At 44.6% G+C, this 23,568-nt stretch overlaps 1 protein-coding gene across 1 annotated transcript in view; it reads right to left on the bottom strand.

Moving 5' to 3' along the window:
* ptpro (protein tyrosine phosphatase receptor type O) overlaps positions 1–23,568 on the bottom strand; it is a 163,819-nt gene that overhangs the window by 112,859 nt on the left and 27,392 nt on the right. The gene's annotated exons all lie outside the window — the stretch shown is intronic.

The following is a 23,568-nucleotide window of genomic DNA, read 5'->3' as shown; positions in this document are numbered from 1 at the left end:
AAGTACTTGGAAGGGTGAGTGAGCATGTAGGGCAACAAGCACTCGGATAGGCATGTGTGCCTGTGGGGGGGGAGGGGGAGGTGCGGGGTCGGAGGGGGAATTAAAAAAATACTGCAGTTAAGTGCAAGGCAGTTTCCGTCCCAGCTGCCCAAACCTGATCCATTCTAAATCATTCTCCATCTCCTAATCCTCTCACTCTTGCTCATAGAGCCTCCTGAATGACTCGTCCTCCATTTGCCAGTTTCCTCTGCAACGGTATCAGAACTTTGTGGCTGCGTAATTATTTTGTCGTGTATTGTGATTAAGGAATGAGGGCAAAATATGAATATGTTCAATTGCTGTTCTTGAGAATGGACTCCCATCTAATTCAGGGTCTGAAGATTGGGAGTAAAAGACAAGGAATAGTAATGCTTTTGGCAAGAAAAAAGCAGAGCTTCATGTAGCCTACCTCTCCAATCCTTGCGTCACGTTATCGGAACTTGGAACCAATAGCACTCTATCCTTCTTTCCGAATAGGAATTCATCCAGTCCTTGCTTTTCTTAAAACCCTGCCATAGTTTCAGTTATTTTTTTTCATTCTTGGGATGTGGGCAGCAGTGGCAAGGCAACGTTATTGCCTTAGTTGCGTATCAAGAGCCAACCCTGTAGTGTGGGATTGGCATCACTGGTAGGCCCGACCAGGCAGAGACGGCAATGGGTTTTAATAGTCCAGCAGCTTTCATGGTAATTAATTCCTGGTGCCAGCCTATAATTAAATTCAATTTCACAATTTGCTATGATAGGGTTTGAACATGTGGTAGAGGGGGGGGGGGGGGGGGGCAAATTTGAGTCTGTCACGATGCTTAAAAAATGTTAAAAATCTGAATCCTGACTCCCAATCTGCCTCCAACCCACCAACTTCCAGTTTTAACAGGGGCGGGAAGGTGGCAGGCAAACAACCCAGTCCCAGGAGGTGGGTTGTCCACTTAAGTATTCTAATGAGGCTGCATGCCTCATATTTAGCCACCAGTTTAAAGTTAATCCTGGCCAACTAAGTTTTCTTCGGGAAACCCAGCAGCTGAACAGACGTGAGGACTGCTGGATCCACTTACCTATTGGATACCAGCATACCTGCTTCACCCACCTCCCATGATTGGACATCCCCCTGACTCTTCCAATCTGCCTTCTGGCCTCCGATCATTCCTCCCCCCTCCTGCCTTCAGATCCCTCTCTCCCTCCTTTCTGCTCCCCAGCTGTGGCCTGGTACCGACGGCCTACCCACCCACCCTCTCAATCTAGCTGAGTGCAGCTTGGAAACAGAGAAAAAAATGATAATCAGGCCCAGACATTAAATTTGGCAGGGCCTGAGGAAAACCCCTTCTTCTGGGTTTCCCGACCGCAAAACTTCCCTCCCCCCCCATCCCCCACCACTGCTCCCTCGCTGCCTCCGAGATAAGATCGGGGCCATGATCTCTAGATTACTAGTCAAGTTCTATAATCACGACACTACAATGATTTGGATGAGGGGACCAAATGTAATATTTCCAAATTTGCTGATGATACAATGCTAGGTGGGAATGTAAGTTGTGAGGAGGATGCAAAGAGACTTCAAGGGTATATGGACAGGCTAAGTGAGTGGGCAAGAACATGGCAAATGGAATATAATGCGGAGAAATGTGAAGTTATCCACTTTGGTAAGAAAAATAGAAAAGCAAAGTATTTTTAAAAATGGTGAGAGATTGGAAAATGTTGGTGTTTAGAGGGACCTGGGTGTCCTTGTACACAAATTACTGCAAGTTAAATGTTGGTACAGCGAGCAATTAAGAAAGCAAATGGTATGTTGGTCTTTATTACAAGAGGATTTGAATACAAAGAGTAAAGACATCTTATTACAATTATATAGGGCCCTGGTAAGATCACACCTGGAATATTGTGTACAGTTTTTAGTCTCCTTACCGGAGGAAGGATATACTTACCGTAGAGGGAGTGCAACGAAGGTACACCAGACTGATTCCTGGGATGGGGTGATTGTCCTATGAGGAGAGATTGAGCAGACTAGGCCTATATTCTCTAGAGATCTCATTGAAACATATAAAATTCTTACAGGGCCTGACAAAGTAAATGCAGGGAGGATGTTTCTCTGGCTGGCGAGTCTAGAACCATGGGTCACAGTCTCAGGATAAGGGGTCGGCCATTTAGGACTGAGATGAGGAGAAATTTCTTTACTCGGGGTGGTGAATCTTTGGAATTCTCTACCCCAGAGGGCTGTGGAGGCTCAGAGATTGATAGATTTTTGGATATTAAGTGAATCAAGGACTATGGGGATAGTGTAGGCAAGTGGAGTTGAGGTAGAAGATCAGCCATGACCTCATTGAATGGCGCAGCAGGCCTATCCCTGCTCCTAAAGCTTATGTTCTTATGTTCTTAGTAGCTACTTATTCTCAGCCCCGCTGGCAATCGGTTCCATAATTCTATCACCTACTTTTAAAAAAGTGTACGGCATCTATCACGGATGCTTCAGTATACATAAATTGCATAATTAAAACCCTTTGTAGATAGACAGAGGTGAATTTTGACTGGAAAAACTTTGGGCTGGTTTTTCGCTATGTTGTCGCTTCTGTTCGCGCCCCGGAGGGTCGGTAATGGCGGCGAGAATGATTTCAGGGCAGACGGCCAGCTTCCAGCGCGCGGCAGGAAATTATTGCCGGTTTTGCTGGGGCACTGAGCTGCACTGCCCAGGAGTGTCGAGCTGGTGTGCAACGCTGCAGGTTTCGACAACACATTGATTTTTAGTTGACGCTGACCCACTAGCGTCCCGTAGTCCGCCGCAGTGGGACCGCCTGGTCCCGGCAGTGAAGTAAGTAATGAATGAGGTAAGTTTGATTGTTGGGTTTATTTTTGTGGGGTAGTCATGGTACTGCGAATGTTTTTATTGCTCAGCTGGCCTAGCGCCCTAAGAGAGGTGCGGAAAGCCCGAAAATCCTCCATCCAAAAATCCAGACCAATGTACATGCTATAAAAACAAGTTTAAAAAAAATTAATTTCAATTTTTGGTTTGCCATTAATGTTTCATTACTGGAAAGGGATTAGGGAGGGCTGGAAAACAGCAAGTCCTGCAACACACTGTTTTCCTGTCAATCATAGGCACATAGACATATTAGACAAATTAACTTGCTACCTCTGGGATTCTCTTTAACAGACAGCAAAGCGTTAGGGAACTCACCTGAACTTGAAGCTCACGCTTCTCACACAGACACAGGCCTCTGGTGAAAGACATTGTTACAAGTACTTCAAACACAGAGAATACTGTTGTATGTTTAATAGTTTTCCTGATAATTCTTTAATTTTCTCCACATTATGTTAAAACCCTTATTTCCAGCAGCAGGTACTCAATTTTGTGGAGAAACCATGATGCCAGCTGAAAGGATTTTCAAAACAAAATTTGGAGTAATTGGATTTGTTCCCTTTTTTATTATTGACAGATTTTGCTGACTGCACAAGTTCAGTTCATTATTTCACATGCTCTTAGTCATTCTCATTTGGAAATGTATCTGTCAGCTGTCCTCGTGTTTAACTGGAACTTTACCTACCTGTTCAGCTGTGATTCGTTCATATTTGTTCAACAGTGACCAGTCAGGTGAAAGCATGACATAAAAGATTTTGTATGAAAAACTGTGATGCCCCCATGGTGTGATTGACAAGTGCACGCCATATGCAGGACAAAATACTAAAGTATATATCCAGCAAATGCCAATGTGTCTCAAGTGGGATTTATAATAATGCTTACAGGGATAATGTACAATACATGTGGGTACCTCTGTTAGATATGAGTTTATATGAGTAAACTTACTAAATGTTATGATGTCAATAACAGTATTTGGTAAAAGTATGGCGCAATATGACCATGACAAGTTTATACAAAAGGATATACTTGCATTGGAGGCAGTTCAGAGACGGTTCACTAGGTTGATAGAAACATAGAAAATAGGTGCAGGAATAGGCCATTCGGCCCTTCGAGCCTGCACTGCCATTCAATAAGATCATGGCTGATCCTTCCCTCAGTACCCCTTTCCTGTTTTCTCTCTGTCATGTATCTCACACTATTGTATATAACTGTATCTTACCATGCTATACATGACTAACTAGATATGACCTGTAACCACAAGCATACTTTACCACCAGGGGTGCACTTGCAGGAGACACTGCATACCTGATCCACACAGGTATATAAAGGCAGGTCTCAGGCAAGTGTGGCACTCGAGAGCTGTGAAATAAAGGTATAGGTCCAGAGTGACCTTGACTTCAGCATGTGCCTCGTATAAGTCTGTACTGCAGGGTCAGGACTTTACACTTTCCATACCCCTTGATCCCCTTAGCCATAAGGACCATATCTAACTCCCTCTTGAATATATCCAATGAACTGGCATCAACAACTCTCTGCGGCAGGGAATTCCACAGATTAACAACTCTGTGAGTGAAGAAGTTTCTCCTCATCTCAGTCCGGAGATGAGGGGTTTGACTTATGAGGAAAGGTTGAGGAGGTTGGGCCTCTACTCATTGGAATTCAGAAGAATGAGAGCTGATCTTATCGAAATGAATATTATAAGGGGGCTTGACAAGGTGGATGCAGAGAGGATGTTTCCTCTGATGGGGGGAGACTAGAACTAGGGGTCTTAATCTTAGAATAATGGGCTGCCCATTTAAAATTGAGATGAGGAGGAATTTCTTCTCTGAGGGTTGTAAATCTGTGGAATTCGCTGCCTCAGAGAGCTGTGGAAGCCGGGACATTGAATAAATTTAAGACAGAGATAGACAGCTTCTTAACCGATAAGGGATTAAAGGGTTATGGGGAAGGGACAGGGAAGTGGACCTGTGCCCATGATCGGATCAGCCATGATCGTATTAAATGGTGGAGCAGGCTCGAGGGGCCATATGGCCTACTCCTGCTCCTATTTCTTATGTTCTTATGACCATAATTCTGGGAGGTACAGCTGATGAAAAAATTCTGACATGCCTCGAAAGAATTATATATAAGCTAGACACAAGATCATGGGCTCATGTCTAAAATTCAGTGCTCACCTTGATTGACTGACATCCAGACAGGCTAGCAGATGCAGCTCAGAGTCTGAGCCACTGTTCGATGAGCTATACCAGCCCTGCGAGTCCGCGTTTGGAGGCGGGCCTACAGCCAAAATGACCGTGATTGATCTCAAGGCCTCCTTAATAAAGTGCAGCATTCCCACCGGCACTTGGGAATCCCTGGCCCACGACCACCCTAAGTGGAGGAAGTACATCCGGGAGGGCGCTGAGCACCTTGAGTCTCGTCGCCGCGAGCATGCAGAAAACAAGCGCAGGCAGCGAAAGGAGCATCCGGCAAACCAGACTCTCCGCCCACCCTTTACTTCAACCACTGTCTGTCCCACCTGTGACAGAGACTGTAATGGACTTTACAGTCACCTGAGAACTCACTTTTAGAGTGGAATCGACTGGAAATGTTCCTCGATTTCGAGGTACTGCCTTTGTTGATGATGATGATGATGATCAACAGCTGGGCGGGACCCCGCTCTGACCCCGCCTCCTTGTAAGTTAACAAAGTGCCGGGTCTGGCTGCGGTTCACAGGCCCGATACCAAGCGACGAGCCAGCCAATCAACATTAAGAGGTACTTTAAAAGGTATTTTAAAAGAATTTTACCAGCTACTTCATTTTTCCAAGTTTCTTCAAGGTTCGCGTCCCTCGGGGAATACGTCAGAAAAGTGTCAGGTTCTCAGTAACTCTCCATTGCTTTGACTAGTTGACAGCTACAGAATTGGTATAAAAGCTACAATTTCAGCACTGTTCACTTTACAATCTCAGAAGCTGAGTCCTTCAAGAGTTGGAAGATACTTTTGAGGTTGGAAGTGTTTGCAGTGAACTCTTCATTCACTGTAAGCTCCTTGGAGCAACCTTTCTTACCATTGACAGATCGCTTCTGCCAGCTCAACATCAGTTGCCATCTATTCCATCAGCATTGGTGCCTTTGAAAACAATCTCACCTTGGTCCTGAGAATCCCATCATGATCAGTGCCAACACCATCATTAAACACACCAGTATCACCAACAACAACAGCAACATTCTCCGCAATCATCTGATGCTGCACAGGACACAGGGCATCAGCACCCGACAACATTGCTGCCCAGGAGGCCAGGGATGACCTCACCATGGCCAGATTTACTTTACTTGATGCTGTACACCCTGATGTGCCAGGTTGGCACCATCTTACACCAACAATATAAAGCATCCCTACAATGTCCAAGCCATTCCTTTCACACATCACCTTGCGGGGGGTATCGTTATGTCTCACCATTCACTACAACTCACTACGCCACTTCCAAAGGTGCACACAAATCTGTCCAAGAATGCAAAATGTTCAAAATAGAGATTTCAATGTTGGACAACACACTAGCAGAAACTCTACATGAACACTGTTAGGGGGTATGATTGGACAAGGATGAGGGTGACGTGTGACTAGTGAGAGGGGGATGTGATAACGTAGATAGAGAGGGAGGGATGGGTGGAGGTATAAGGTAAGTTGGTGTGAGTAAGGATGTGTAGGAGTAGGGTCGCGAAGGCAGAGTGATGGGGATGTGATGAATGGCACAGCAGGATGAGGTTGAGTGTGACTTTGAAGTAACGTTTCGTGATCTACTGAGATCATTGAAAGGTTTGCACCACTGCAGCCTGGTCCTCCTGATGACATCCCTGCTTGTGTCCTCCTGTGCAATGTGCAACCAGGGTGCGTTAGTGTTCTGGGGAGGTCTCTTCCACCCATTGAAAGGGAAGAGAACCTCCCTGCAAGCTGTGACTCTCTCCATAAGCATCTGGAGGGAGTTTTGGGAGAGTCTGGGTGCAGCCCTGCAGCGCTTCTCAGTGTTTGAAGCACTTCAATGCTGCAGAACACTGACAGAACAACTGTCAAAATCAATATGGACATGGTCCCTTTAAGGAAACCGACTGGTGATGCATCAAATTACATCATCAGACCCACTTCGTTTGAATTGGCCGGGAACGTCGCAGTGCGGTCTTAACATGTCCAATATAGGAAAAATTCTTTCCACATTGCGGGCTGGAGCCAGGAGCAGGGTCACAACCCGCCACTGACCCCGTCTGCCAGGACTTGCCATGGTTGGTGAAATCGCGGCCGCAGTATGTGTCTATGCTGTGGGTTGTACTGTTCACCATACCACTTGTCAGGGGGTTCTTGTATCTAGAGTCCACCTAGGGAGAATTAAAACCAGTGGTTGACAGTTGTCTAATGATCAACTAGTGACTATCCTCTTTCAAGGGGAGAGTCAAAGAGAGGTCCCTTTGGGGTTTGAATTAGAACCACTATAGCTGACTTGGTAATCAGACAACTGTAACAGGCTGTACATGACTGATCAGCAAAGTTGGCTCCAGATAAATCTGCAAGCCAATGTGTAATGAGAAAGGACTAATTAGCAACCTTGTTGTGCGACGCCCCTTGGGGAAGAGTGACTATAATATGGTAGAATTCTTTATTAAGATGGAGAGTGACACAGTTAATTCAGAAACTAGGGTCCTGAACTTAAGGAAAGATAACTTTGATGGTTTGAGGCGTGAATTGGCTAGAATAGACTGGCAAATGATACTTAAAGGGTTGACAGTGGATAGGCGATAGCAAACATTTAAAGATCACATGGATGAACTTCAGCAATTGTACATTCCTGTCTGGAGTAAAAATAAAACGGGGAAGGTGGCTCAACCATGGCTAATAAGGGAAATTAAGGATAGTGTTAAATCCAAGGAAAAGGCATATAAATTGGCCAGAAAAAGCAACAAACCTGAGGACTGGGAGAAAATTAGAATACAGCAGAGGAGGACAAAGGGTTTAATTAAGAGGGGGAAAATAGAGTATGAGAGGAAGCTTGCTGGGAACATAAAAACTGACTGCAAAAGCTTCTATAGATGTGTGAAGAGAAAAAGATTAGTGAAGACAAACGTAGGTTCCTTGCAGTCGGATTCAGGTGAATTTATAATGAGGAACAAAGAAATGGCAGATCAATTGAACAAATACTGTGGTTCTGTCTTCATGAAGGAAGGCACAAATAACCTTCCGGAAGTACTAGAGGACCGAGGGTCTAGTGAGAAGGAGGAACTGAAGGATATCCTTATTAGGCGGGAATCTGTGTTAGGGAAATTGATGGGATTGAAGGCCGATAAATCCCCGGAGCCTGATAGTCTGCATCCCAGAGTACTTAAGGAAGTGGCCATAAAAATAGTGGATGCATTGGTGATCATTTTCCAACAGTCTAACGACTCTGCATCAGTTCTTATGGACTGGAGGGTAGCTAATGTAATACCACTTTTTAAAAAGGAAGAGAGAAAACGGGTAATTATAGACTGGTTCGCCTGACATCAGTAGTGGGGAAAATGTTGGACTCAATTATTAAGGATGAAATAGCAGCGCATTTGGAAAGTAGTGACAGGATCGGTCCAAGTCAGCATGGATTTATGAAGGGGACATCATGCTTGACAAATCTTCTGGAATTTTGTGAGGATGTAGTTAGTAGAGTGGACAAGGGAGAACCAGTGGATATGGTGTATTTGGACTTTCAAAGGGCTTTTGACAAAGTCCCACACAAGAGATTGGTGTGCAAAATCAAAGCACATGGTATTGGGGGTAATATACTGATGTGGATAGAGAACTGGTTGGCAGACAGGAAGCAGAGAATCGGTATAAACGGGTCCTTTTCAGAATGGCAGGCAGTGACTAGTGGAGTGCCAGCTCTTTACAATATACATCAATGATTTGGATGAAGCAATTGAGTGTAATATCTCAAGTTTGCAGATGACACTAAACTGGGTGGCGGTATGAGCTGTGAGGGGGACGCTAGGAGACTGCAGAGTGACTTGGACAGGTTAGGTGAGTGGGCAAATGCATGGCAGGTGCAGTATAATGTGGATAAATGTGAGGTTATCCACTTTGGGGACAAAAATGCAAAGACAGATTATCATCTGAATGGCAGCAGATTAGGAAAAGGGGAGGTGCAACGAGACCTGGGTGTCATGGTTCATCAGCCATTGAAAGTTGGCATACAGGTACAGCAGGCGGTGAAGAAGGCAAATGGTATGTTGGCATTCATAGCTAGGGGATTTGAGTATAGGAGCAGGGAGATCTTACTGCAGTTGTACAGGGCCTTGCTGAGGTCTCACCTGGAATATTGTGTTCAATTTTGGTCTCCTAATCTGAGGAAGAACATTCTTGTTATTGAGGGAGTGTAGCGAAGGTTCACCAGACTGATTTCCGGGAAGGCAGGACTGACATATGAGGAGGGACTGGATCAACTGGGCCTTTATACATTGGAGTTTAAAAGGATGAGAGGGGATTTCATAGAAACATAAGATTCTGACTGGATGGGACAGGTTAGATACGGGTAGAATGTTCCCGATGTTGGGGAAGTCCAGAACCAAGGGACACAGTCTTAGGATAAGGGGTAGGCCATTTAGGACTGAGATGAGAAACTTCTTTACTCAGAGTTGTAACCTGTGGAATTCCCTGCCGCCAGTTCATTGGATATATTCAAGAGGGAGTTAGATATGGCCCTTATGGCTAAGGGGATCAAGGGGTATGGAGAGAAAGCAGGAAAGGGGTACTGAGGTAATGATCAGCCATAATCTTATTGAATGGTAGTGCAGGCTCGAAGGGCCTACTCCTACACCTATTTTCTATGTTTCAACAGTAGGATGGTCCTAACTAGACAAGCAGTTGGTAAATTTTGTGCTTTTCGCTGGTTAAATTCTTGCAGTATCCTAAACACGCTTGTGTGGGGGGTGGGGGAGTTCTCCAAAGCCTCAGATGTTGCCAACCTGCACCTAAGCATTCTGCACTTAGGCAAGTGGAGTATCTCTCAATGGGGAGAGCGTCTGACATCTATATAGGACAAAACCTCAGCTGCGGGAGTCAGCAGCTTATATTTGGAGATTGCTAAGCATACAGATGGGGTTTCTGTGCATCAGATATCCTGCTGACCAAAAGTAAAAGCAAGATTCTCTAACAAGCTGCTAGAAGGTGTACTAGAAAAGTCCATAATCAGGGTCCTTCTATTAAATAAAAGGAGCTAAACAATAAAGCCAACAATTTGGGTGGTGGAACCACTGTTTTACACACTCCCTGTAGTCAGTAACAATTAACGGCAGGATTGTTCCACGGCCTCACTTCATGCAACCGAAATGAAGCTTTAACTGTCTGATGAATGATGAGTATTGACTACATATTCTCAGCAGCCATTAAAAGGACCATTGCTTTCATACAATCAATCAAGGAATACTCTGGCACATGAAATAGGCCGTTTGGCCCATTAAGTCTTTGCTGATGTTTTTCTCCTCGAGCAAGCTCTCCTAATTTCTCCCCATACCCTTTAATATTCCCCATTTTCAAGGAATGATCGAATTTCCTTTTTAAAAGAATTTATGGACTCTTTAGCAACAATTTGTGACAGAGAATTCTACATTCTAAATCATATTTTTTTTTCTAACCTCCATTTTAGTTCTTTCTGTGATCATCTCTTTCGCTACAGTCATGTCAACCAGTGGAAACAATCCATCACAATTTACCTCATCATAATCCTTCCGAAGGTCAGCCCTCAATCTTTTCGCACTGCAGGCGAGGGTCTTGTACAAGCTCAACATTAGCTTCTAGCTTTTGTATTCTATGCCTCATTTTCATGGAAATGTGTTTGGAGAATAATTGTCATTTTGGGTGGGTGCCGAGATGCAGAGACTTCATTATGAAAAGGTCATGTCCGAAAGGCGTGATACAACATTGTGATGCAATTTATGCCACTGCATGTTTTGTAAATCAAATGCAATTTGACACTTTATGGCTTCTGGGACCGGGCAAATGTTAGGATGTTATAATGGCGAATATAAAATTAGGTTAGTAGTCTGGAATTTTGCTCAATTTTAATTTTGAGGGGGAGGAAACTTTGCAGGACCTCTCCTGAAGAAACAGGTTGGGTAGACAATGATAGCATAGACAGCTTATAGTCTGCAGAAAGAATGGGTTAAATGGGCTTTTCAAGTTCCATGCTTCCCTCTATAAATAAATGAAAGAGATTTGTCAAACACGATGATGGTGCCATTTCAAAGAACCATTGGGAATATAAAATAATTCCCCCACAAATAAACTCTATGGGGCGGAAATTTGGTCTTCTGCCAAACTTCTTAGTGCCCCGCCGGGATATTAGGTGCCGGGTTTACGGGGGAGCGGACCATTACCGCCTGGGAGAGGCGATCCGGTGTGCAACGCCCCTCATTGCAACACCGGCTCTATATTTGGCTGCCGCCCGATCCTTAGCGCACCCCCTGGTGGGAACTCCTGCGAAAGCGGACGGTTCGAGCTCTATCGGCCGCAGTGAGGTAAGTAATATCAACCTGAGGTAAATGTGATTGTTTTAAAACATTTTTTTTTCAATTTATATTACGGTGGCGTGAGCTATGTATTGGGAATGTTTTTGATGGGTTTTTTCAGGTTTTTTTCTCCCTAGGCCTCTGTTATGGCGCTCCGAGACCAGATTTTCACTTGCTCAGCCGGCCTAGCACCCTAAAAGAGGCATGCAATGCCTCCCTTAGCGCCCCGCTCCAAACTCTGGGCCCAGCTGATAAATCTTGCGGCTGCAAACGCAAACCATTTGCCGGCGCAAAATTTACCGCTCTGCCCGGGACACCGCCCCAACTGAGGCGTGAGCGAATTTCCACACCCAGCTTTTCCATTACATCTCATGTTGTCATGACAGTTATGAGTATATTTTCCTCCAATTTTTCCTCTCCCGGGCGGTAATGGTCTGCTCCCCCGCATACCCGGCACCTAATGTCCCAGCGGGGCGCTAAGAGGTTTGGCAGAAGACCAAATTTCCGCCCCATAGAGTTTATTTGTGGGGGAATTATTTTATATTCCCAATGGTTCTTTGAAATGGCACCATCATCGTGTTTGACAAACCTCTTTCATTTATTTATATAGAAGGAAGCATGGAACTTGAAAAGGCCATTTAACCCATTCTTTCCTCCAATATGAATGGAATAGGAGGAGAAATTAGTCCAACTGTAGAATGGTTGCCCACATTTTATATTTACACCAACTTTGTCTATCACACAAGGGAACTGAAGAAAATATGCCCACTACTGTCTTTCACAGAGTAGCCACCATACGGTATCTTCAGCATTACATGCTACAATGTTTTGTAGGATTAATAAAATGTAGAATCAGCGCAGGAACCTGATTAATCACAGGATGCAGCAGTTGCAGGTGATCCACACATTCTTTAATTAATTGTGCAATCATTTCTAAAGTTTAATAATCATTTTAATATCTGTGGTAATTTTGACTAATTGCTTATTGACGGACAAATTCACAATGTATCACTTTAATAGTTTTCTGTTGAACCTGCCTTTCCCGGAACTAATTACACTTGCAGCTAGTTCAGTCTGCAACAGAACTCCCAATGGATGATTTACTCACCTCCGCAGCCATTAAAGCATCATGGGGTATTATTGGACTACTGAAAAAATGCTTGGCACAATATTGTGAACTATCTCAAGCAGAAAAGAGAACAGAGAACGCAAAATCAATAAGGCATTCCTCGAATGCGAGGTGGCAGAGATTATTTTCATTTTGTAACTCTGCTATTTTTAGTATCAATAAATCCTGGTACTTGAATGCAGAGTAATTTCACATGCATTCGTCGGCTGCAATGAACAGGAGCACATGCTACGTGAATTTACACCATAACCCCTTATCTCGGCTACCAGTTGTGAACCAACGTGAAGGAGAAATCCCTGCTTACAGCATGGGCCAACTTCACTTCCTCCCTCCTCCCAGAATCTTCGATTTTAACATTTATAAAATCATTTGGGGAAAAATAAGTGGGTTTTATGCATTTTACAACAAATATATACTCAATAAGGCCTTGTTAACATAGAATCATAGAATGATACAGCATAGGAGGCCGCCGTTAGTCTCATCATAAATGTTCCACTGCTTGGCAGTCAAATCAAAAACTGTGCATTTACTCGAGCTTAAATGAAAGAGAATGATTGTTATAGCAGAGTGAATTGTACAGATAAACCCATAACGTGAGGGTGGGTGATATTTTAATTTGATTTATTACCATTTATTTCCTGAGCAATAAAGAAAGCTGAAAGTATACATTGCAATCTGAATGTAGCGATATTTCAGATGTTATTAACACGAGAGTAAATTTAGCAGTGTGCTTGTCGATATCCTGCTGGGCCAACCATGGAAATTCCTGAGGTTTGTCCTAATTACCTATTCATGGCAAGCTGCAGGACTCAAAAGGATTCAGTCAAAACAAAGCTGCAACTACCTCAAAGACAAGTGACTGCATTCGGAGCAAGAATCATCAAGGTTATAAATATTTAAAATATATTTTCCAGCATTAGACGGGATATTTAAGGGAAAAGAAGAGGCCTACAAAAATCAATAGAGGAGACACATTGGAGTGTGGTCAACCATGTCAAAGGATGTAGAGATGTCGAGAAGGACAAGGAGGAATAGTGCACCACGGTCACAATCACAGAGGATGTCATTGTGATTTTGATTAGGGTCGTTTCAGTACCGTGATAAAGGTGGAAACATGATGGAGAGATTGAAACATGGAGTTTCAGGAAAAATGGGCACAGATTTGGAAAGTGACACCACGGTCTAGGTCATTTAGTGAAACATCAACCATGGAAATAGGAGGGTATACTGTCCTTGGTAACACCTGATTTTGGGCTGTAAGCAGAGTGTTACCAATCATAAAATATGAGTGGAAATCCGCATTGGTACATCTGCACCCATTAAGCGCATTGGACACATATCCAGTTCTGGATTACATGGGTATGAACACTTTAATATTAAAATGAAGACCCAATGATGCCATTTAAATGGGAATGCAATTTTCATTAAGCAAATTGATTTAAGATAAACAAGCAAATAAAATTTAAGAAAAGATAAACAAGCGAATAATAAATATAATGGATACATTTACAATGAGGAAATCTGATTATATTTAAAGGTTGCAGGTTACTGATATAAAAAGTTTATTCAGGGAAACATTTCTTTCCAGCCCCCAACAAAGGGAGCTCATACATGCAGTTAAGTAACCCTAGCACATTCTTCAGCTCAGTCTTTGGTATTTTCAAACACTCCGGCATCTAATGCCTTCAACACCAATGAGTTATGAATCGCTCTGGACAAAACGTACTGGACAGAGCCAGGCATACTGGTTTGGTCTGTATACTGGATTTTAAAAAACAATCATTGAGCTGTTTTTGACTAATGTTTCAGACTGCACAGCTGGATTAATGAACATCTGGAACTTCATAGAAGACAAGTAGCTGTTAGAGAAGCATATTGCAGAAGCATTATTATTGGCTCTTGTCTTTTCTTACTGTTGATGAAATCAGCAATTGCACATTTCAAAACTGTGCATTCTTCCAATTTTATGGCAGGCTTTTAAATGAGGAAGAAACTAGGTATGTTTTTTTTTAAATAAAAGAATAACTAGCCCAAAGGTTTTTATGAATACACCTCACCACTATTGTAGACTAGGCTGAAACACTAAGTGGTGCCCAGCACCATCCGGTTTGACTCCGTGATTTTAAACTTCTCATCTTTGTCTTCAAATCTCTCCATCACCTCACCCCTCCCCATCTCTGTAACCAGCCCTACAACTCTCCAATTTCTCTGCACTCCTCCAATTCTGGCCTCGTGCACATCCCCAATTTTCATCGTTCCATCTTCATCGCTGCCTAGGCCCGGGGTCTGGAATTCCCTCCCTAAATCTCACCGCCTCTCTATCCCTCTCTCCTCCTTTAATACACTCCTTACAGCCTACCTCTTTAGGACAGCTCACCAAAGATTTGGTCAGTGTCTCCTTATGGTGTCAGATTTTATTTAATAACATTCCTGTGAAGCACCTTGACACGTTTTACTACATCAAAGGCGCTATATAAATGCAAGTTTTTGTTGATGTAGTACTACTCTCGCCAGAGGCAGAAAGACTTGAGTTTCAAGTCCCATTCCATGACCGAACGTATAATCTAGGCTGACAGTTCTGTGCAGTAGAGGGAGTGCTGCATTGTGGGAGGTGTCGCCTTTCACATGAGATGTTTCATTTAGGTCCCATCTGCCTGTTCAAGTGAACAAAAAAGGTCCCATGGCACTATTCAAACCCAGGGCTTGAAACACGCTGCGTAAATGGGAGTTCTTCCTTTCTTCACTTCAACTGAAGGAAGTACTAACAATGACATATCGGTTTTAAAATATAAATGCATGGAAGTATTGGTATTTCTCAACACCTTCACTATATAATAGTATATTTTATGAATATCAATGTGTGGTAATGATGGGTTTTAGTCTCCATCTCCCAAATAGTCAGAGAGAACGTTTTTAATGTTCCTGTTAAGAAGCATTCCAGACTTTCCAAAGCAGAGCATATTTCATGACAGAAATGTGCTGACGGATGCGAATTAACATTGGTGCTCACACAGCATTTGATTTACTCTCTGTGGATGCAACTAATTAAATCAAGGGCACAGATTCTTGGAATTGCATTAAGTTGACAATGGATTAACCCTTTCCCAGGCCAGTCACAGTGATACCGAATCTCCCAGAATTGGCGAGTTCCAAATGCTCTGAACTTATGATTTGAATGTTTATTTTTAAAACACTTATTAGCTTCTTATTGAGTGGTCTTTCTGCACTTCATTTGTAGAATGTAGCCCCAGTAATTAAGGATGATCACCGTTGGAAGATCTTTTTTAAAAACATGGAGCCCTAGAAATTTGTCTCGGGCAGGGTCGCAAATCAGGCGGCATCAGATTGGCTGCCCGTTAGACACTCTCCCTGATATCAAGGTATATTGAAGTCACGGAACTGAATATTGGACGAGACATATAACGGGCACCAGATGCGATACTGACTGTTTCGCATCCCTACCCTTGTCAAATTTCACCCCCATAATGCTTCACCACAAGTGTCCATTCGAACAGAGACTATAGGCGAGGAAGGCCATTCAGCCCATCTTAGTTCATTTATCCAGCGCGACACTGAAGTCATATTTCAGCATCCAACTGTTTCTCAAGTTTCCAGGGCTTTTACCTTCACTGCCCTATCTGGAAGTCTATTCCATGTGTTGATCAGTGTGTGTGAAGAAGGATTTCCTCACAACAGCCCTTAATTTACTTTTTACTGGTTTGAACCAGTGTCCCTTCGTCCTGCAATTTAATTTAAAACTAAAGCTCTGCATTTACCTTTACCATTCCCCTTTACCATCTTGTCTGCCTCTAGAAAATCACTTCTCTCAAATCCCCCCTCTCCAGGAAAAAAGCCCAAGGACTGGAAATTCGGTGTGATACTGTCCCTCGCAAAGGTCGGAACAGGGGCGGTAAAGGGTTGGCAACCGCGAGCGCCGGCTTCCGTGCCGATCGGCAATTTCAGTGTGCGGGTACCGGCGGCGCGGAGGAGTACCGCCCGGGAGCGTAGCGCCGGTGTGCAATGCCCCCGGTATCGACCCACTTTAAGCATTTGTTTTGCGCTGTGCCCATAGCGGCCGGTAGTGACCTCGCCAGAGAAAGCGGGCGGTCAGAGCTGTCCCAGGGCACTGAGGGAAGGAATAACTGCAAGAGGCAGGTGTGAATGTTTTTTTTTCTTTTTGCGATTTAACTTTATTTGGGGTGAGTGATCTAGAGGGAATGCTTTTTGTGGTTTATGTTCCGATTTCTTTGTTGTTGCAGGGTGGTCTCTCTTAAGGCGCTACAAAGAGAGCTCTTTAGCAACAGATATTCAGTTGCTCACCTGACCTAGCGCCCAAAGAGAAGTGTGGGACGCCTCCCTTAGCGCTCCGCTTCACACTCAGGGTGCAGCTGCTGAATATTTTGGCTGCCGACGCAAACCATTTCCCGAAACTAAATTTATCCACCGCCTGACATTAACGCCTCAAAAAACCGTCAACCTCATTTTCAGCCTCAAGTCTTTCCAGCCACATCTCATTGCTCAGCCCTTCGACACCGAGGATCCATCTCGTGGCTCTTCCCTGCACTGCCTCCAGAGCTTCAGTCCCTCCCTCAGCATGATTTGAGAGAGATTTAAGAGAGAAAATTGGACAAGTATTTAAAAGGGGCAGGGAAATGAAATTAAAATCGGCAGACACGGCTGATGAGTTAACAGCAACTCAAATGTTAGGCTTCGGTGCTGCAATTTCCATGATTCAAGTGTAAATTGTTCTTGCGTGATGAATCAAAATGAGGTAAAGATACCAGAGCCAACAGAAAATCAAGATCAATACTGTCCAGAGAGCATCTGTCAAAATAATATATAGCCTTGTGCCAATGAAAGAGTTTAAAATTCATATCTCTCCATCTTGCTACTTACTGCATACTCACTGTAATACTATTCCTTTTATTGGCCCAGAAGGATGCATTAAACCTTCCTAGCTCATTTCATAAAAATAAAATTTTTACGAAAGGTCCCACATCAAAGGGGGCTTGTCACCACAGTAAATTTTCCAGCACTATACTTTTCCCCTGCTTAAGCAAAGATCAGCAAAACAGTGAACAGAGAATGCAGCTGGGGTTACAAATTTATCCTTGAGTTGTTTTAATGAAAGACAGAATACAAATCAGAGAGCTACATTGGAAACGTTTGTAAAGTATATAGACTGAGGCTGCAGCATGAATTTTGCTGTTTTACCCAACTTGATGGCTCACAAGCTGAATTTGAGTAGAATGGGCCTATATTCTCTGGAGTTTAAAAGAATGAGAGGTGATCTCATTGAAAAGTGTAACATTCTTAGAGGGCTTGACAGGGTGGAAGCTAAGAGGCAGTTTCCCCGGGCTGGGGAGTCCAGGACTAGGAGTCACAGGAGTCAAAATCGCCCCTTTGCAGAGAGCCAGTTAGTGCTGCCGGTCAGCATTAATGCAGCGTTAATGAGTTAGCGCGCGAGCACGGCAACCACATCGACCCGCACGGAATTCCCCCCGGGGGTTCGCCGGCAAAAAGTGGTTTGTGGTATGCCGCACACCGACCCTCATTGTCCCATGCTGACCCCTTACCGGCCCTCGGGGGAAATTGTCCCGCGGGACGCGAGGTTGGCGAGGGGCGATGCCACCGACAGCTTCTTGGGGTGAGAAGCTGTGGTGGCTGGGGTACCCCGGCCGCCCTTAAAGGGGAGGTGTTAGCGCGGCGGCCGCCATCTTTTTTCAGTTGGCTGCTGGTGTGGCCGGGCCGCCGACATGCAGTCCGGCTCCCCTTCTTGGGTTCCAGGCCACTGGCCCGGTTGACACTCTCCCTGGTGGCCCAGTGGGTGCCACTAAAGAGGCTGCAGAGTTCGCAAAGGCCCTTCGCTTTAAAAGGGGAGGAACACTGGGAGTCACCAGCGTGATGTGGCGCAGACACTGAGTGGAGCGCCTCGCGAATGCTGCGTTCTCGCAGGCAGCATTTTTTAAAATCAAAGAGCCCAAATCCGCGGTGGGCCCGGTGTTTCCCGCTCTGACACAAAAAAAAATCACTTTCAGCGAAATGATCGCCCCAAACCTAGTGCGGGGCAATTTCGGACCCATATTCTCAGGATAAAGGGTCGGCCATTTAGGACGGAGATGAGGAAAGACTTCTTCACCCAGAGTGAAACTTCAGAATTCTCAGAATTGGGTTGTGGCTGCCTAATTGCTGAGTACATTCAAGACAAAGATTGATAGATTTTTGGATAGATTAAGGGAATCAAGGGATATGGGGATAGAGCTTGAAAGTGGAGCTGATGAAAAGGTTCAGCCGTGATCTTATTGAATGGCGGAGCAGACTCGATGGGCCCATTGGCCGACTCCTGCTCCCATTTCTTGTGTTGTTATAGACCAGGAACTCATCAGAAAACTCAACACAACAATTCTTGTACCTTGAGGGCCATGAATACAGATGCTTTTTGCAGCACTTCTGGCACAGTGCATGCGGGTAAATCTGTGCGGTGGGGCTCCCTGCACAGAGGCACTTTCGCCGGGAAGCCAGATTGGAGTATCGGGCGCACTGACCACCATGTCCGATTCTACAACACGTGCTCCCCACAAGCAAGATTCAATAGCTCAACCTGCCCTCAGTAAACTTTCCTCCACTTTTCAGTGGTTCAGAAAGAGGCTTTGTTGTATAGAGCTGATCTTTGAGAGTTGGAAAATCCGACTTGTGAAGAGCAAAGTAGGATGGTGCCCCTTTAACACTGGCAACATAGCAGCAGCCCGCAGCACTGCAGTTCCTCCCAATCACTGCCACTAATTAAAAGTAAGCAAAGGACTGCTCAGCCTGATCCTGAGCAAACATATTTCTCCATTTTCAGCATGATTTTTGGCTTCCCCTACAGATCAGCTACAATTTGTAACCTCCAGCTGTATGTGCAATACAGAATTAATGTAAAGTCAGTTTGTACCGACTAGTGCTACCGCTATGTGCAACGTGTCATCAGCAGAAAGTACTCAAATGTTTTCCAGTCTGCGAGAGAGAGAAAGAAAGAGAAAGAGAAAAAGGAGAAAGTAAGAGGAGAAAGAAAGAATTGCATTTATATAGTGCCTTTCATCAGCTCAGGACGTTATAGCCAATGAAGCACTTTTGGAGTGTAGTCACTGTTATAATGTAGGAAACACAGCAGCCAATTTGCACACAGCAAGATCCCACAAACAACAATGAAATAAATGTCATCCGTTTTGGGTGTTGGTTGCTGGATAAATGTTGGCCATGACACCGGGAGAACTCTCCTGCTTTTCATTGAATAGTGCCATGGGATCTTTTACATCCATCTGAGTGGGCAGACGGCACCTCCAACAGTGCAGTATTCCCTCAGTACCGCACTGAAGTGTCAGCCTGGATTATGTGAACTCTCTGAAGTAGGACTTGAACGCACAACCTTCTGATTCAGAGGTGAGAGTACTACCACCTGTTGATAAAATACAGGGCAAGCCTAACCCATATAATAAAGAAACATCGAAAATAGGTGCCGGAGCAGGCCATTCGGCCCTTCGAGCCTGTACCACCATTCAATATGATCATGGCTGATCATGCAACCTCAGTAGCCCACCCCTGTTTTCTCTCCATACCCCCTTATCCCTTTAGCCGTAAGGGCCACATCTAACTCCCTTGTGAATATGTCCAACGAACTGGACTCAACAACTTTCTGTGGCACAGAATTCCACAGGTTCACCACTTTCTGGGTGAAAAGGTTTCTCCTCATCTCGGTCCTATATGGCTTACCCCTTATCTTTAGACTGTGACCCCTGGTTCTGGACTTCCCCAACAGCGGGAACATTCTTCCTGCATGTAACCTGTCCAGTCCCGTCGGAATTGTATAAGTTTCTATGAGATCCCCCCTCATTCTTCTAAATTACAGTGAGTATAAGCCTAGCCGATCCAGTCTTTCCGCATGTGTCTGTCCTGCCATCCCGGGAATCAGTCTGGTGAACCTTCGCTGCACTCCCTCAATAGCAAGCACGTCATTTCTCAGATTAGGAGACCAAAACTGCACACAATACTCAAGGTGTGGTCTCACCAAGGCCCTATACAACTGTAGTAAGACCTCCCTGCTCCTATACTCAAATCCCCTCGCTATGAAGGCCAGCATGCCATTTGCTTTCTTTGCTGCCTGCTGTACCTGCATGCCTACCTTCAATGACTGATGTACCATGACACCCAGGTCTCTTTGCATCTTCCCTTTTACTAATCTGTCACTATTCAGATAATAATCTGCCTTCTTGTTTTTGCTACCAAAGTGGATAACCTCACATTTATCCATATTATACTGCATCTGCCATGCATTTTCCCATTCACCTAACCTGTCCAAGTCCCCCTGCAGCCTCTTAACATCCTCCTCGCAACTCGCACTGCCACCCAGCTTAGTGTCATCTGTAAACTTGGAAATATTACCTTCAATTCCTTCGCCTAAATCATTAATGTATATTGTAAATAGCTGGGGTCCCAGCACTGAGCCCTGCGGCACCCCACTAGTCACTGCCTACCATTCTCAAAAGGACCCGTTTATCCCGACTCTCTGCTTCCTGTCTGCCAACCAGTTCTCTATCCATGTCAATGCATTACCCCCAATACCATGTGCCTTAATTTTGCACACGAATCTCTTGTGTGGGACCTTGTCAAAAGCCTTTTGAAAGTCCAAATACACCACATCCACTGGTTCTCCCTTATCCACTCTACCCGTTACATCCTCAAAAAACTGTAGAAGATTTGTCAAGCACGATTTCCCTTTCATAAATCCATGCTGACCAGGTGAATCGGAAACAAACTTTTCTTGTGTATCTCAATAGTTTTGCATTTAAAGAAACAATGCTTATTTTTTTTACTGCTTTCTCAAGCTCTTGTTTCTCTTGTGGATACTCTTATTTTTATATAAAAAGGAATTAGGGAATTCATTGAACGATTCATGTCAGTGCCACCTTTTTCCAACCTGTCCCTGTGTGACCTGGAGCAATGGGATAGTCCATCACAGTGATCATTGCGTCTCACGTTGCCTTCAAAATGTGTACAATCTGTATTTGGAGGAGACCATGAAGGTTCAGACTGCTCATTGCTTTCGGTGCCAATATATTGGTCTTGGTGAGGCGAGAGGAATCAAAATGTTAAATAAAATATGTATTTTTTTTTTAAGAACGGTGCTGAAATCTCAAATAGCATGCATTCAGTCATCAATAATGCAAGTTAATGACTGCAGCTTCTTGAATATTCAGACCATACAACATTGAGCAGCTTGGTGCTTCAGATCAAAAAGAAACAAGCCAGGAAATTCCAATCTACACTGAAGAGTTTAATGTTGTGGTTCATCATCATAGGCGGTCCCTCGAACGAGGATGACTTGCTTCCACAGCAAAAGGAATGAGTTCACTGATGTTTCAATGAAGGACCCGATGTTCCAGTCCTGAACTCCAGGGGTGGAAGATGCCTGTGCGTGGATTTTTTTAATGTGTGGTGACCGTTGCACAGCAGCCATCACACGGGTTTGACAGAGCTAGGCCTTTATCCAGTGGCAAGGGTTAACCAGGACGACTGGAGACCTGCTCTGCTGCATGGACCTAGTGCGCGCACATATCGCAGTGTGGGCTGGCCCGTGCTGCCCCTGGGCCCTTGGCTCTTCTGGGCCCCGTACCTCCATTTGCCGCATCTCTGCCACAAACATTCGCCGCACTACCACCACAATCTCTCTATCCTAGTCTTGCTGTAGCAGCAAACTGTTCTTGCACAACAGCAGCAGGATGTTCTTCTAGAGGACTTCCTGCTTTGCTTCCTTTCAGAATCTCTAAATACAACTTTCCTCTGTCCCCTGCTCTCAAAGGTGTTGGATCTGTAAAGTCCTGATTCTAATGTACTGACTTACACGAGACACATGCTGAAGTCAAGGTCACTCAGGACCTTCACCTTTAATTCCAGCTCTCCAGTGCCGCACTTGCCTGAGACCTCCCTTTATATACCTCAGTGGGACAGATATGGAGTGTCTCCTGCAAGTGCACCCCTGGTGGTAAGGTATGCTTATTGTTACAGGTCATATCTAGTTACAGTCAGGTATAGCATGGTAAGATGCAGTTATATACAGTAATGTGAGATACATGACATCACCCTCCCCCAAGGTCTTATTGCCTTTATAGATTCAGTCTCTCAGGTGGTCTGTGCTCTCGCGTGGAGCGTCTTAGTTGTGGTTCAGTTGTTTGCTTTGGTGCCTGTTTTTCGTTCGGTGTGATTGCTGGTATCTCGCCTGGGCTGTCTGTTTCGTTCGGTGGGATTGCTGATATCTCGCCTGGGTTGTCTGTTGAGACTGTCCTTTCTTCAGGTTGTTCCACCTATCTGTCCACCAGGTGTGGTGTGAGTTCCACATTGTAGTCTGCCTCTGGTTCTTCAGTGTTATCAGTGAATCTACTTTTTAAACTTGGTCTACATGCCTCCGACAGGTTTGGCCATTGTCCATTTGTACAACCAGTAGCCTGTTTTCTTATTTGTTTGTTACTGTCCTTGCAAGCCATTTGGGACCCCGGCCATAGTTTAGCACAAACACTTTGTTCCCTATCTCATTCCAGCTCCCCCTCGAATTTCGGTTATGGTACTCAGTTAGCTTTTGACGCTTAGCCTCAACAATTTCATGCATGTCTGGGAGGATTAACGACAGCCTGGTTTTTAAGGTTCATTTCATCAATAGTTGCGCGGGGGAACCCCAGTCAACGAATGCGGACGAGATCTGTATGCCAGCAGCAGTCGCGACAGGCGGCTCTGCAGCATGGGACCTTGGATTCTGAGCATGCCTTGTTTAATGATCTGCACTGCTCGCTCCGCCTGGCAATTGGAGGCCAGCTTGAAAGGTGCCGCCTTAACATGATTTATACCGTGGTCAACTATAAAATTGTGAAATTCTGCGCTGGTGAAGCACGGACCATTATCACTGACCAATATGTCAGGAATGCCGTGCGTTGCAAACATGGTTCTAAGGCTCTCCACAGTGGTGGAGGTGGTGCTCGAGTTTAAAATGGTGCACTCGATCCATTTTAAAAATGCATCAA

This window comes from Pristiophorus japonicus, chromosome 13 (genome assembly GCF_044704955.1).
Source record: "Pristiophorus japonicus isolate sPriJap1 chromosome 13, sPriJap1.hap1, whole genome shotgun sequence".
Taxonomy (NCBI): Eukaryota; Metazoa; Chordata; class Chondrichthyes; family Pristiophoridae; genus Pristiophorus; species Pristiophorus japonicus.
Note: the sequence above shows the minus strand (reverse complement) of the source record. Positions and strands in the feature narration are given on the sequence as shown.